Genomic DNA, 14029 nt, shown 5'->3' with positions numbered 1-14029 from the left:
CACTATTTATAGCTTCTATATTTTTCCTAAAGTGTTTTACATAGATACAGTTGAAGATTCTTACCTTCATTTAAAATACATTTTTTAAAAAATTAATGTTTTATTTATGTATTTATTTATTTTTGAGAGAAAAAGAGGCAGAGAGAGAGATACAGAATCCAAAGCAGGCTTCAGGCTCTGAGCTGTCAGTACAGAGCCCGATGCGGGGCTTGAACTCACAAACTGTGAAATCGTGACCTGAGTCAAGGTTGGATGTGTAACCCACTGAGCCACCCAAGTGCCCTTCATTTAAAAAATATTAATGCTGGGGGTGCCTGGGTGGCTCAGTCAGTTACACGTCCGACTTCAGCTCAGGTCTTGTGGTTCATGAGTTCCAGCCCTGCATTGGGCTCTGTGCTGATAGCTCAGAGCATGGAGCCTGCTTCCAATTCTGTGTGTCTCTCTCTCTCTCTGGCCCTCTCCCTTGCTTGCACTCTGTCTCTCTCTCTCCCAAAGATAAGTAAACATTAAAAAAATACTTAAAAAATATTAATGCCAATTGAATGTTGAATGATGTAAACTTTGTGCTGCCTCCATTTGTTGAGTTCAATGCTCATAAAAGTCCTATGTTTGTTTCCAAATTGGCTAATCCCATTGTACTTGTATTGTGTTTATATTATTAGGTATAATTAAACCATTGATAAATGAATGTGAAAAGAGAGTTGTATTTTTTTTTAAGTTTATTTATTTTGAGAGAGCGAGATCGAGAACACGCCCGCATGCGTGATCAGAGAGGGGCAAAGAGAAAGGAGAGAGAATCCCAGGCAGGCTCCCTTTATCACGAAGCCTGACAGAGGCTCAGTTCCACAAACCTTGAGATCTTGACCTCAGCTGATATCAAGAGTCTGAACCTTAACTGACTGAGCCACCCAGGCATCCCTGAGAATTGACGCAAACTAAGTTAATTACTTTGGAAAACTTGTTAAAGATACATTAATTGTCAAAGAAAGTTGTTAGGTATGGGTAAGGTAACTAAAATAATACAAATCCAAATCGAGAAGGAGATCTGCATTCTCATTGCTCCACAGGTGTCTAAGTAATTTGTTACCTTGAAATAATCTAAAACCAAAAATTATAGACAATGCATTATAGATAGGGTTTATACAATAATGAGAACCCAAAATTCCAATTAGCAGAGCCATGTTCAAAGAGAACATTTGGGCTTGACATTAAAATATTGATGAATTATATTTTAAATGAAAAAGTTCAGTGTTTATAAGGTATATGTAACTTTTAAATGGTTCTCCAGGTTAATTGACTTTGATGAGCTAACCAATTTTGAGTTACTGTTTTTTATATATATAAATCCAGATTTTTTTTTCAGTCCAAAAGGAGATGAATCTTACTGTATTCTCTAGCATTTTTTTTTTTTTTTTTCCATTTAGTATGTTAGAAATCTAAAAATGCTCTTTCATGCTGACATCTTGATTTCAGACTCTGGCCTCTAGAATTGTTTGTGGTCATGTGTTGCGGCATCCTTAGGAAACTAATACTCCCCTCAATTCCAGTTACTCTCAGTGAAGCCCACTGCTAGACAACACACACACACCACGCACACACATACATACAAAAGAAAAAGAATTAAAATGCTGTTTCAGAGTCTGATTGTGCTTTGTCTACTTGGGTTTGTAGGATTCTGCCTAGATGAAATGACAGATTTCGCATGTCCATGGAATTAAATAGATTCATTGATGTATCAAGATCCAGTAACCTTTATTATCTTGTGAGATTTAAATTCTACTCTTCTTTAGGACTCTTCTAACTGTTAATATTGTAAACTAGATTCATTCAGTAGTAAATAGTTGAATGCCCTCTATGTGAAAGCATTAGGGTGCTAGTGATTTTGGCTTGCTGATCTTGCACATATTTCCTAAGGGAAGTAACTGATTGTGTTGGCTAATAACTCTGGGATCAGTTTGTGTGGTTTTCAAATTTTAGCTTGCAATAGTTTGGTATATTGTTAATGTGGTTGCTGTATGTTAGTAATAACTTATTAATTATACACTAATGTAATAACTTTTTGATTTTTGAATTCCAAGTAAAAACTGGCAGATCTTATGGACACAGTATTGTGCCAAAAGACACAAGTTCTTTTATTGTGTAATTACTTTGAGAATATCTGAGAAACTAATATTTATCATTTAAATTTAATCTAGAGTGATGGTGGATTTTTAAAAAGAGATTCTGCTGGTATAGCCTGTAAGTTCACTTATAGGAAGTTTAAAGTTTATGCTTCTTGCCTCCTAAATTTAATGGCTCATTAAGGATTTGGAGAAAAGTATTTCTAGTTCAGTCCCCAACTTCACACAGCAATTTCTTTATATACAAATGACTTTTATAAGGGTGGCCAATCAGCTCAGTACACGTTAATTATTATTATTTTTTTTTTTTACCTATGTGTATACATAATGTTTTCTATCTGTAAAGACGGAAAGGTCTTTAAAAGTAATTTGGAAAGGGAACGTGGATGTAGCCTGTCTCATAGCAAATGTACTGGTTAGTAATAGTACCTGCATCTACCAACTTCATTCTTGACATTTTATTTTTCCCTTTATTGTACAATTTTTCAGTGATTATATGCCTGTTCAAGACAAGCTACTTTAAAAGATCGTCTTGAACAAGACGTATAATAAGTTAATGAAGTTTGTATATCTGAGTAATTTTCCTAATGGAGGCTTAGATCTACTAATTCTGTATTTTATTCTTGAGAGTAAGATGCTTTTTCCCTAAGCTTCAACTCTCTACTTGTTATGCACTTGTCCTTTCATTTCCAGTTTTTTGTTTTCATTTTTCTATTTACATTAATGTATGAAGAGGAAGAACGTGATCGTTGAATTCTGTAAGTCTTGGGATTAAAAGGACTCTGTCTGGCAAATGCTGCAGAAATAAGTGGTTTAAACATGGAAAGTATTTTTTCTTATTCATTTTGCTAGTCTTTTGCAGATTTATAGGCTAATACTTAGAAATTAAAGTGCTCTTGTTTTAGACTTAAGGTTTTTATAGTAAATATTTTAAACATGTGGAATAGAAGATATCTTTTCAGGTATTTACAATAGTAGAGCTGTTTTTTCACTATTTTAGTGGCCTTAGTGGTCAACAGTTTTATGACTGGGTTGATTAAATTATCATTGGATTGAATAGTATGAACTTCATGCTTTTAATTCTAAAGAGGGAAGGCACGAACATACCAACTCTGCAAGGTAGAATTTTACCCATTTTTCATGAGAGGCCTAGAGAGACTGACGGTCACGTAAGCTAAAGAGGGACTGATCAAGAATTTGAATTCAGATCATTTGAAAAAAATCATCATAGCATTCTATTGATCCTTATAAAGGAATAATTTTTGGCTCAGTAATGAGAATACACAAATCGTTATCAAAGGCAGTTATTTAAAACTACTCTAAGATACCTTTGATTATATTAATTGCCCTAGCTCGATAAAAGGACCTTAAGGGCAGGGATGCCTGGGTGGCTCAGTGGGTTAAGTGTCTGACTTTGGCTCAGGTCATGATCTCACAGTTCATGAGTTTGAGCCCCACATTGTGCTCTGTTCTGAAAGCTTGGAGCCTGGAGCCTGCCTCCCTTTCTCTGTGTCCCTCCCCTGCTCACACTCTGTCTCTCTCTCTCTCTCTCCCTCAAAATAAATAAACATTTAAAAAAGGGGGGGGGTGCTTAAGGCCAACTTAATTTTGTTCACTGCTCATTCCCTAGCACATAGAGCAGTATCCAGAACATAGTATATGCTCAATAAATATGTTGAGTGGATGAATTTGAGTTTATTACATTTAAAATGACAGAATAGTCCTAATCTGGGGGATAAGTGCTTAAAAATACACAAGATTTCTTCCATTGTTTGGAGACAAGAAATTCAGAACTTGATGGTGATACGCTGGAAGGGTTGTTGATTATTGGAAATTATTCAGATGATGGAGGTGATGGTGGGGGCCTTGGAAACTGAGGAGGAATGAATCTGAAACACTGAGGAGACACAAAAGGCAAGGTGAGCAGATATAATAGGAGACTAGAAAAAAGAAGGATTAAATAGGGAGCTGGGAAAATGGGGTACTGACAAGAAATGGAATGGAAAGCATGTGGAAAAGATTCAGTTTGAAAGTTTAATTTTTGCAATGATGGCAGATATTTAAATGGGTACACATCCTATAGGTGGCTGGGAGTAGGAAATCAAACAGGAATGAATGGTAAAATCTGAGATTGATGGAGATGAATAATGGAGAGGGTTGAGCCTTGAGAGACAGCCACATTTCAAAAATAATAACAGAAAGAAGCAATTATTAAAAATAAAGTTTCAGAAGAAAATCAATAATGTTCTTCTGTGGCACATTTTTTGTTTTGTTTTAAGATGTGTTCCTCTTCATCTAAAAGGGGAGAAGGGGATTAAGTGTGTTAGGGTGAGGAAAATTTGATATAATCAGGAATAATTTAGGTGGTGTTGTCACCACATTCTAGGCTTTGAGAGCTAAAATATAAATATCTCGTTTCTTGGTATGGGGTAAAGTAGATGATCCAGTTTTGGAAACTAAATGTCTAATAGTTATTTCAAAATAATAGGTCGAAATGTAAACCAGTACTTTAAAAAAGTTAAGTAATACGGGGGCACCTGGGTGGCTCAGTCGGTTGGGCATCCAACTTCGGACCAGGTCATGATCTCACGGTTCGTGGGTTCGAGCCCTGCGTCAGTCTCTGTGCTGACAGCTCAGAGCCTGGAGCCTGCTTTGAATTCTGTGTCTCCCTCTCTCTCTGTCTCTCACAAATAAACATTGAAAAAAAAATTTTTTTAAAAAGCAAGTAATGCGTTCTTTGGGAGGTTAACAAGGGAAGAGATTAGCATGGGACAAATTTTATGGCTCAAATAGTTTTTTGAGTTCAGCTAGTTAAATTTTTGTTTATTGAGAAAATAGTCCTCAGGAGGTTGATCTGCTAGAGACCTCAAAGCTAGTTTTGTATCACAGAAGTCTAAGTTGTGAAGTTGAGAATGCTTCAAGGAAGCATTAATACTTAAATGATCCCTGAAGGTTTAATCAGATTTTTGTTGGGTGGAATGGTTATATGTAAAGGAAAATTACTTTAGAAATTTTGAAGGGGAATGAGCAAAGATAACGCCAGCAATAGAAAAAGACTGGCATAATCAGAGGATTTATATATTGGAATATTAGTGTGGAACAAGGTGACCTGATAATGTCAAGATTAGGAATTTAATTGGAGTTACTGTGAGCTACTATTCTTTTTTTGAAGAGGGCAAGACTAGGAGACTTGTGGGCTTTGAAGTATAATCTGTTCAGAGTTTAAGCAGTTGTTCTAGAATAAAGGGCTGGAGCACATGCCTTTGTAAAAAATAAGACATCTAGGCCACATCTTAGACCTATTAAATCAGAATCTCTGGGGGTAAGGCCTAGGAATCCATAATTTTCAACTACTAACCCCAGGTATATGAAACGGAGCAGTTTGTGATTTTATGTTTGAGAACGATTGGTTTAAAAGTCAAGTTAGAATAGGAAGAGAGAGAGACCACTTAGAAAATTATTCTGACAGCCCAAGTCTGAGATAATAAAATGTGGACAGTAGAGACAGAAAGATTTGTTTGAATCCTATTAATTAGCTTTGCTACACATTGTTTTTAGATAGGGGAAGAAGAGAGGGCTCACGGTCTCTAGTCTGAAATAAATGATTCAAAATAGTGATAGAATAATTCATTCTGGAGGGGACGTTGTTTTACTTGAGACTAGAATGAAGAATGAGAGAATAAAATTATTGCCAACTTTGATTGTTTCAGTCAAAAATTATGCCCTTACCTAATGGCATACTTATTTCAAGGCTGAAAAAGCAAGAATGAACCAGCCCAATAGTCTGTACGGGTTGACTAAAAGATAAATGCGGGGTTTTTTGTTGTTTTTGTTTGATTTTTTAATTATAACAGACTCTAACACTACTTTTTGGGAGCATGTTTTTCCTTTTCTGCTTTAGGCAGATAGAGTGTACCAATCAAGTAAGTTTTTCATGTCACATGATGAGTCTGTAAGTATTTTCTTTTAGCCAGTGATTTTTGAACTATTCTCCAGGAAGCCTTAGGCTTGTCATGTGGTAGGTGGGAGGATGTTTAGGCAGGGCCATTTCCGTGCCACCCTCTTTAACTATAGACATAGCAAATATGAGGTACAAATGCCTACTATATCTTTTAGCAGACATTACTGATTACTTGAGGCCTTCTCCTGTTGTATTTGGCTGGGGCCTCCTTAACACAGTACTTCAAGTTGATATCAGCAATCGGAGAAAGCATAGTAGATTAAAGCTAATTTTCATCTTGGAATCAAAATACATGCTTAGATTATGGTTTAAGAGTTCATTTGTGGGGCGCCAGGGTGACTCAGTGGGTTGAGTGTCAGACTCTTGATTTCAGCTCAGGTCATGATCCCGGGGTCGTGGGATCAAGCCCTGCTTCAGGTTCCGTGCTGAGCATGGAGCCTGCTTAGGATTCTCTGTCTGTCTGTCTGTCTGTCTGTCTGTCTGTCTCTCCCCCCACACCTCTTTCTCTTCCTCTCTTTGCCCCCCTCCCATGCATGTGCTCACCCTTTCACTCTCTCTAAAAAAAATAAAGATTTCATTCATAAGAAAATTTCTGTCAGTACTCAAAAAAACAGGTTTGAAGGCCACAATTTTAATGTCATTTTTTCAAATTAAATTTTAAGTTTTGAAGTAAGATTTACGTGCATTTTTAAGAAATAATACAGAGAAATTCTTTTTCCTTTATCCAGTTTCCCTTAATTGTAACATCTTGTAAAACTGTAGTACAGTGTCACAACCAGAATATTGACATTGATACAATCTATCCATTTTGTCCAGCTTTCCCTAGTTCTACTCCTGTGTGTGTGTGTGTTTAGTTTTCTGTATTTTTATTACATTTGTAAGGTTCCTGTATCTACTACCAGAGTTAAGATATAGAGCATTTCCGTCTCCACAAGGTTCCCTGGACCTTACAACCACACTGATCTGTTCTCTATTTCTATAATATGTCATTCAAGACTCTTACATAAATGTAATTATACAGTATGTGATCTTTTTGGAATTGGATTTTTTATTTCACTCAACATAATGTCCTTAATATTCATTGGAGTTGTTGCATCTATCAGTAGTTCTTTAGAGGTGCCTGGGTGGTTCAGTCGGTTAAGCATCTGACTCTTGCTTTCGGCTCACATCATGATCTCAGTGTCATGAGATTGAGCCTTACGTTGGGCTCCATGATAAGTATGGAGCTTGCTTGGGATTCTCTTTCTCCTTGTCTCTCTGACCCTCCCCTGCTTGCGCTGTCTCTCTCTCTATCTCTCTCAAAATAAGTAAACATTTTAATAAAAAAAAATAGTTCCTTTCAAAATAAGTAAACATTTGAATAAAATAAATTCCTTTATATTGCTAAGTAGTGTTCCATTTAATGTCTTTTTCCCATTTGGTAGCTACCACATAGAACATGCCACTTCAGGGACACCTGGGTGACTCAGTCAGTTAAGTGTCCGACTTTGGCTCAGGTCATGATCTCATGCTTTGTGGGTTTGAGGCCTGCATCGGGCTCTCTGCTGTCAGCCCGGAGCCTGCTTTGGATCCTCTCTCTTTCTTTCTCTGTGTCCCTACCCTGGTTGCTCTTGCTCTCTCAAAAGTAAAACTTAAAAAAAAAAAACAAAAAAAACCAAAACAGGCAGCTTCTGAGTTTAACTTTTAAATTTGTAGAACATGTTGTCTTTCATTGTCTTTTGTGAACTTCCCTGATTCTGTTTTCTCCTAATATCTCACTCCTCAACTCCATTGAGGACTACTGGGAGCACAGTTTAAAAATTACTAATGTAGATAGCAATTTTTTTTTTAACAGAAGGAAGTTTTAGAATCCATGAAGTATGTGGTATTATGCTTTACAGGTATTATGCTTCACACATGTGATATTTTACATTCACACATGTGATATTACTGCTTTTGTACTTAAAAGTAAGCTTTTGAGGAATTTAGGAAGATGTGATTGTTAGTTTTGAAGATTCTTTGTCTTCTGTGCTTGTATATTGAGCAGTATATTCTAAGGTACGTAGTTGTGGGCCATATGGCAAATAGAAAGTGGAAATAGGTAACTATTTTAGAAGGAAGTTGCTTTTATTCTATTCTCAGATGTGAATAAAGACTAACCTCATTCTAAGAATAGGTTTGTATGTATAGGAAACAGAAATTGTGTGTTTATGCCCAGAGACTCTAGTCTACCCTGTCAACTCTATTATCGGTCACTGAATTGCTAGTTTATTTATTTTTTTAATTTGCAAACCACATACCTTTTTTTTTTTTTAACTTTTTATTTATTTTGAGAGAGAGAGAGAGCCAAGGGAGGGGCAGAGAGAGAGAATCTCAAGCAGGCTCAATCCCACAAACCGTTGAAATCATGACCTGAGCTGAAATCAAGAGTTGGACGCTTCACCAATTGAGCCATCGAGGCACCCCCTGAATTGCTATTTTAAAACACCACACTTGGAGCACCCGTGTCTTGGTTAGTTAAGTGTTTGACTTCAGCTGACGTCATGATCTTGGGGTTCATGGGTTCGAGCCCCACATTGGGCTCTGCACTGACAGTGTAGAGCCTGCTTGGGATTCTCTCTCTCTCTCTCTCTCTCTCTCTCTCTCTCTCTCTCTCTCTCTCTCTCTCTGCCCCTACTCCACTCACAATTTTTCTCTCTCTCTCAAAGTAAGGAAAGTTTAAAAAAGCCACATTTTACTAGATTTTATACTGTAGTTTGGTGATCTCCAACACTTCAGGGAATGACAAATACTATTCAAAAATGCATGGTGCATTAAAAAACTGATAGTATTGAAATTAATTCTTTTAACTTGTGGATGCTTTGGCATGGTAAAGGAGATTGAATGTACCAATACTTCTGTTGGTTGCAGAATTGATGTTTAAAAGTTTTCCCAAAACCCTGGTAGAAGGAAAGTTATCCCGTTATATAATGCCAGACAATTCACTATATTCATACATATATTTTTAAATTTAATGGACTTCATCTTTTAGAGAAATTTCAGGTTCACTTCAAAGATGAAGGAATGTATAGATTTCCCACATGCCTCCTCCCCACACAAGCACAACCTTCATCATCATCAGTGTTCCTCATTATTATGGTACATTTATAACATTCAATGAACCAGCATTGAAACATCATTATCTGGGCACCTGAGTGACTCAGTTAGTTAAACGTCTGACTCTTCCGCTCAGGTCATGATCTTATGATTCAATGGTTCAAGCCCCTGCATTGGGCTCTGCACTGGCAGTGCGGAGCCTGCTTGGGATTCTCTCTCTACCTCTCCCTGATTCATGCTTTCTCTCTCTCTCAAAATAAATAAATTAACTTATTAAAAAAACAGAAAAGAAACATCATTATCATCGAAAGTGTATAGTTTACATTGGGGTTCACTCTGTCTTCATGTATTTTTTTAAAAAGGTTATTCTTGACACTTTAATACTTTGATTCCAATGTCACATTACTAGTGAGCTAAAAGATAACGTAAACTGGGTTGTAAGCCAGTATGAAGTTCCAAAAAATACTGGCAGATTTGGGAAAGTACCTTATTCTTGACCCTGAAGGGATGAGATGGTGCTCATTGGATAATATCACAAGGATTGCCATTGATTTGTTAAAGTCTTTTATTCAGAGCCAATTTCTGTTGTGACAAAAATTCTGTAAAAAGAATTTCAGGTCCAGATTACCTATTGATTTTCACCATTACTGTGCACACAGATTTTTAGTTTAAGAAAATAATTGAAACTGTGTTTGGAGTTTATAATAAAGAGGTTTTTTTTTTTTGTTTGTTTTTTGTTTTTTTGTTTTTTTTTTTAAGTGAAACTACTTCTGTCAGCTTCTCTGAAATTGAAGTCCAATACAGAAGTATCCTCTCACCTTTCTTGGCAAGAATGGATTTTGGAAAAGATCATAGATTCTATTTTTTTTTCATTCAGATCGTATTTATTGAGCACCTACAGTGCATGACAAAAGTGCATTTTATTTTTTAATTTTTTTTCTAGTAAACTCTCCCTCCAATCTGGAGCTCAAAGTGTGAGATTAAGAATCTCATGTTTCACTGACTGACCCAGGCAGGCACCCAGATCAGAAATTCTTAAAAAAAATTTTTTTTTAACATTTATTTATTTTTGAGACACAGAGCATGAACAGGGGAGGGTCAGAGAAAGAGGGAGACACAGAATCTGAAACAGGCTCCAGGCTCTGAGCTGTCAGCACAGAGCCCGACACGGGGCTTGAACCCATGGACTGCGAGATCATGACCTGAGCTGAAGTCAGACGCTTAACCGACTGAGCCACCCAGGCGCCCCAGAAATTCTTTTTTTTTTTTTATTAAAGTTTATTTATTTTTGAGAGAGAGAAAAAGAGGGAGAGCATGAGCAGGGGAGGGGCAGAGAGAGAGGGAGAGAGAGAATCCCAAGCAGGCTCTGCACTGTCAGCACAGAACCCAGTGTGGGGGGGTTCAGTCTCACCAACCTGTGAGATCATGGCCTGAGCCAAGTATCAAGCGTTGGACATGTTTAACCAACTGAGCCACCCAAGCTCCCCCCCATCAAAAATTCTTAAATTACTTGGATTGTACAAGTATATAGTTGAGAGTTGTTCTCCAGTACTGATCTTTTAGGGACTTTTTATCTGGTCATCATAGCTAACACTAACTGAGTGCCACACACAATTCCTTGAAACAATTCAGGAAAACATGTTCTGTGATTATTCTTTTTTACAGATGAGGAGCTAAGGCTTCAAGAGAATAAGTAACCATTATTAGTTAAGTGGCAGAATGTGAAATCTGAAGCACTGTTACTTTGATACTGAATTTAGTTGTAACAGTTAGTTGGAACTGTACTCAACAGGATCCAGTGAAACTCTATGAAACTCTTACAGAACCAGAAAAGACACTTCTCGAAATATAGGTTTCCATTTTTCAAGCATTTCCATGAACTGACTCTGACTACAAGAATACAGATTTTCTAAATAGAGATTTTATTTGCTATAAAAGTACTATAATGTAGGTTGGTGTAATTCTTTGTTTTTAGGAACCAAATGGTCATTAAAGAGAGACTCAAGTTAAAATTAACTGATTAAATATGTGGTCTCAATTAACAAATAGTTTTGTATATGGAATTGAATATCCTTGTGCAAATTAGTAATCTCAGATTTGGAGCATCGTTCTTTTAACTTCAGTGTATTAGTGAAGTGTACTGGTGAAGCATGTACTGAAAATAATAGAGTTTGAATATTCTTTGATTATGTGCTTTGCACCATCCCTGAAGTATTTTAAACCCAAATTTTAGACTTTGAGCCCATTCTTCTCTACTTCTGTAGTGTTCTAATGCATTTTTGTGGAATGGATGTGAATTCATTAAGTAGATCAGGTTTGGGGGAGGAGCAAAGTGGGTTTCATTATTCTTTAAGTGCGCTAGAATAAATGGCGTCCAGATAAATGAGACATTTATGTATTTATCTAATTTCTTTTCTTTTTGAGCAAGGCAGTTGTCAGTATTTCCCTCTTAACTGTAAATTGTAGATTACCAATTATCTAGCAAATTTTAATTTCACTCAAACTAATGGGTAGGTGCTGGAATCAGACTGTTAGAATTCAAATTGGTTTTTTTCCCCCAAAATGTTTATTTTGAGAGAGAGTGTGAGCACTTGAGCAGAGGAAGGGCAGAGAGGAAGAGATAGAATCCCAGGCAGTCTCCACAGTGTCAGCACAGAGCCAGATATGGAGCTCGATTCCATGACCCTGAATCGTGACCTGAACTGAGATCTAGAGTCGGACGCTTAATTGACTGAGCCACCTAGGTGCCCGTAGGGTTCAATTATTGAGTCTGTGATTTATTAGCTATGGAACTTTGGACAAGTTTAATCTATCTTCTCTGTAAAATGGGGATAATAAAGGTACCTACACCATAGGTTCATTGTGAGGATTAAGCATTGTAAGCACTCAGTATTTGTTATCACTGTTACAACTTCTGTTTGGGGAGGCTTGAGTATCAGGTAAGCGCTTGTAGAGCACTGTCTGATACTAATATTAACCCAATTGGAAAAAAATCATTCTGTTGTCAGAGTTATTTTTTGTTGTTTTTTGGAATCTGATATTTATTCTGTTCTTTCGATTATCAGGAGTACTTGGTTAATATACTCGTGATTATAAGATGTAAACTGTAATATCAAAAACCTAACCTTCCTGTTTACAGTTGAAGTCCACAGAGCAGTGAAATGACTTGTCCTAAGTTTCATAGGTAATAAGTTGGTAGTAGATCTTGATCAACCAGTATTTTTTAAATTATACCTTAGTCAACTGCTGTAGAGAAGGAAATCTTAAGTGCATAATGAGGGCAGTTTAATTTCTAATTTATAAAGAAATGTTAGGTATGTAGTCCCTCACAGTTTCTTTGAAGTTGCTTTATTTCCACTAGTAATATAGCTCAAAATTCACCTGCTTATTAGTGATACGTATCTAAAACATAAAAGTGTTGATTTAATTTTAATATTTATTGAACTCTGTGTAAGGTAGTTACGAAAGACAGAAAGGTAACAAATGACCCTTTCTTCAGAGAGATTATGTCAGGAGCACCTGGGTGGCACTGAGAGTGCAGAGCCTGCTTGGGATTCTCTCCCTCTTTCTCTGCCCCTCCCGTATTCACATGGGCTTGCTCCCTCACTCTCTCAAAAAACAAAAACACACATACGTTTTTAAAAAATATTGTTTTAGAATACACTTTTATTTGTAATATTAGAAACAAATTTTCCTCCTGTTTCCATCCTTCTGCTTTTTGGGTATGGTATTCATCTTCTCAGTGGTATTTTTTGCTTCCTGAACTTTTTAACATGGTCTTAAAAGCAGCCTCAGTCTTAAACTGATAGACTATTTTGTAATTGCTTTTCCTAGCCTTTTATCTTGTTTTTCCTTCTTTAGGGTTTTATGTGTTTTCGTTTTGGGATTGTTGCCTTTGCTCTGCCAAATCTGTTTTTAATACTGTATTTTCTCAGTTTCTCCTCAGTTTGATTTGATACTTAGCTTTAATCGTTGCCTTTACTTTGTTTACATTTATTTGCATACAGAAGCGAAGAATAAATTTATTTTTTTAAGAATTAGCTGCTGTCTTTGTGTGAGCCCCTTTGGTTTTTTAGGTGCCATGTTAGGTGCCAAGCATCGATAATTTTATGCCATTTAAAAACAGCTCAATACTCCTATGTTCACTTGGTTTCTAGGTCTATTCTGGATAGCAGGTTTTGTGAAGACATTTGTTCTTTCTTGGACCTCAGATTTACCAGACATCTCATGGTATTTCCTTTTATATTATTTCTTTAATGGCTGCCATTTGTTCTCAATGTACTTTGTATATATTTTACTTGCCAGTTGGATAACCAGTTTCTTATTCACATATAAGATGTGAAGCTTTGTGTAATTGTTTGGATTGTGTTGAATTGTTTTTTCTCCAGTTATGCCTGTGTTATAAGCTCACACCTTTTCTGCCTACTGCATTGGCTTTCCCTTTCTTTTCTTCTTAATTTTCAAGACACAGCAATTTGACCCCAACGAATTTATGATGTTTTAAGTATCATCTGAATTTTTAAACAGTGTGAGTTTTCTGGTGATAGAGTTTTTGATATTAATGAATATAGTAAAATATTTGCCATTTTATGGTCTCAATAGATAGGACCTCTTGCCTTCTGGCCTCCTGTGAGTAAATTCCTGAGATCCTCTTCCCTGTTGAATCAAATACAGAGTTTGTGGTTCTGTTTCAGATGTGATGATGTGTCTATCTTGGGGAATGAAGTTCTGTGTTCTTAGAGCGATGCATTTGTGCAGAGGGTGTCATGAAGTTGCTGTTATAGCACTTGATTGTATAGGTTGACCACTCATTTGGCTAATGAGGCCAGGGCTGCAGTTTCATTCTAGGTGCTCTGATTCATTCACCAGTCCC

At 36.5% G+C, this 14029-nt stretch overlaps 1 protein-coding gene across 3 annotated transcripts in view; it reads left to right on the top strand.

The window, feature by feature from the left end:
• Window positions 1-14029, top strand: part of KMT2E (lysine methyltransferase 2E (inactive)) — a 99488-nt gene that overhangs the window by 10746 nt on the left and 74713 nt on the right. For 2 of the 3 annotated variants that reach the window (XM_019825358.3, XM_003982682.6), the window contains exon 2: window positions 13314-13386. The exons of the other annotated variant lie outside the window; for it this stretch is intronic. The gene's annotated coding sequence lies outside the window, so the exon portion shown is untranslated. The remainder of the gene's footprint in view (window positions 1-13313; window positions 13387-14029) is intronic. 3 annotated transcript variants of the gene reach the window in all.

Source organism: Felis catus, chromosome A2 (assembly GCF_018350175.1).
Source record: "Felis catus isolate Fca126 chromosome A2, F.catus_Fca126_mat1.0, whole genome shotgun sequence".
Classification (NCBI taxonomy): domain Eukaryota; kingdom Metazoa; phylum Chordata; class Mammalia; order Carnivora; family Felidae; genus Felis; species Felis catus.
This window is presented reverse-complemented; position numbering and strand designations above follow the sequence as displayed.